General features: G+C 44.1%; 1 non-coding gene across 1 annotated transcript; it reads right to left on the reverse strand.

The window, feature by feature from the left end:
* Positions 1–475: 475 nt before the first annotated feature.
* Positions 476–608, reverse strand: LOC119818116. Its single transcript, XR_005286026.1, has one exon. It is a non-coding gene; the product is annotated as a small nucleolar RNA SNORA70 (small nucleolar RNA).
* Between the last annotated feature and the right edge of the window lie 1,620 nt (positions 609–2,228).

The raw sequence follows: 2,228 nt of genomic DNA on the forward strand, positions 1-2,228 counted from the left end.
TCCACCTCAGTGAGTTTCGTGGCTAGGAAGGAGATACTCAACTTCATCTTAACACAGCCAACTGTCCAGAAGGTGCCAGGATTTCCTCAGAGTGGATGTGAGATTTATTTACTGACCATGACTTGATAGGCCCTGGGGTGCAGTGCCTCAGGGGACCATGGTTGGGAATGTACTGGATCACAGCTGTCGTAGATAAGCCACTTCACAGCTACCACAGCTTCACATTCATCAGCATTAGAGAACGCCTGCTTCTTAGAGATACGGATCTTCTGATAGGTGGGGAATTTGAATTTGGTTCTATTCAGGGCCTCGATCACATGTCATCCTGCAGCCTAGGGCAAATAGACATGATGGGCTGGCCAATGTGATGCCCGGCCATTGTGTCCTGGGGCTTCCTAAAGGCACCTGCCTACCACCTGTCAGGACCCTATATTGGAGTCTGCACTGAGATCAGAGACATGGATACATACCAGAACACTGTCTCCAGGATTCCTTCCGGCAGTCCATATAGGGAATAGGCTGCTACACTTCCAAGGAGGAGGGTTTCCTCGCCATCTCAGAGCAGGCCTCTGCAAGTAAAGGAACCTGGTTAACTTAACTGGTTGCCAACATCTATTTTTTTTAAACAAACGATATTGCATCCAAAACTCACTAGGATATTGAAATTGCACTGGATATATTTGAAGAAATGATATAAACATTTTATATTTAAATGTTAATAATAACAAATTTGCACGCTAAATTCTTTTATAAGTATTTAAAATAGCAATATTTTCTTTTTGTTTTTTCAAGACAGGGTTTCTTTGTATAGCCCTGACTGTCCTGGAACTCGCTCTCTAGATCAGGCTGGCCTCAACTCGGAGAACAACACATTTTTAAAAGTGTGTCATTATGGATCTTTTTCACATTCCCTTTCAAGACACATAGGAAAAAGGTGTATAAAGGCCTCTGATTTTAACCAAACACTTTTTATACAGATGAAGCTCTTGAAATCCAGAGGGTAGAAAGGTCACATAGCAAAGCAATAGCCAAGCCAGGTCCTCCTCAAAGGTCTGAGAACTTCTTGTTCAGCCCTTGTTTTAGCTGTTTCCTTCTGGCTGTAACAAAACACCTGCCAAAAGCAATGTAAGGAGGAAAGGAGGCTCCTGGCTCCCAGTTCAGTGGATGGTCAAGTATGAGAGGGAGATTAAAGCTCTGGCCACACTCTGATCACAGTCAAGAAGCAGAGACTGATGATTCGATTACAATATGTAAAGATATGTTGTTGTGATTGGTTTAGCAAAGAGCTGGATGGCCAATAGCTAGGCAAGATTTCCAGGCGGGAAAGAAGAAGGCAGGGGAACAGACATGCAGGAGGAGAGAGTAAAGCCATGAGTCATGTGGCAACACATAGATGAGTAGAAATGGGTTAATTTAAGTTATAAGAGTTAGCTACAAACAAGCTAAGCTATTGGCTGAGTTTTCATAATTAATAACGTTGTCGTTTGGGAGCTGGTTGGCGGGACAGAGAAAGTCCGAGCACACTGGTTTGAGAAAGTTCCATAATCACTGGTGTTCAGCCTATTTTCTCCTTTAGTTTTAGTTCAGGACCTCAGATCAGGGGAAGCTGCTGCCCACAGTTAAGGTGGATCTTCCAACTTTAATTAATTATATCTAGATAGTCACCCACAGCTTGTGCCAGAGCTGGTCTCCTAAGTGGCGCCAGATTGTGCCAAATTGACAATATGAACCACCACAGAACTTTCCCCTAACCAAAGCTAGTTCTCCGTATTGGCGTTCTGTGAGATTCCAGCACTCAGAAGACATCTAAGGCATGAACACACATCTAAAGCAGTGGTTCTCAACCTTCCCAACACTGCGACTTCTTAATATAGTTCCTCATGTTGTAGTGACCCGCAGCCTGAATTTTTTTGTTGCTACTTCATAACTGTAATTTCACGACTGTTATTCATCATAAAGTATTATCTGACATTCAGATGGTCTTAAGTGACCACTGTGAAAGGGTTGCTCAACTCTCAAGGGGTCTTGACCCACATTTTGAGAATTGTTGATCTAGCGTGTGCTTGCACAGGAAGGTCGGGGTAATGAGAATGGCAGAGTCTAGTAACCCTGCTCCGGCAGCACACACACACCAAGGACTATCAGGATGGGAAAGTAGCTCCCATTCGGGGGCCTGAGGGCACACAGGAAAAGTGTCCTGTCTAGGACATCAGCAGAAAGCCACCCAC

This window comes from Arvicola amphibius, chromosome 6 (genome assembly GCF_903992535.2).
Source record: "Arvicola amphibius chromosome 6, mArvAmp1.2, whole genome shotgun sequence".
Classification (NCBI taxonomy): Eukaryota; Metazoa; Chordata; class Mammalia; order Rodentia; family Cricetidae; genus Arvicola; species Arvicola amphibius.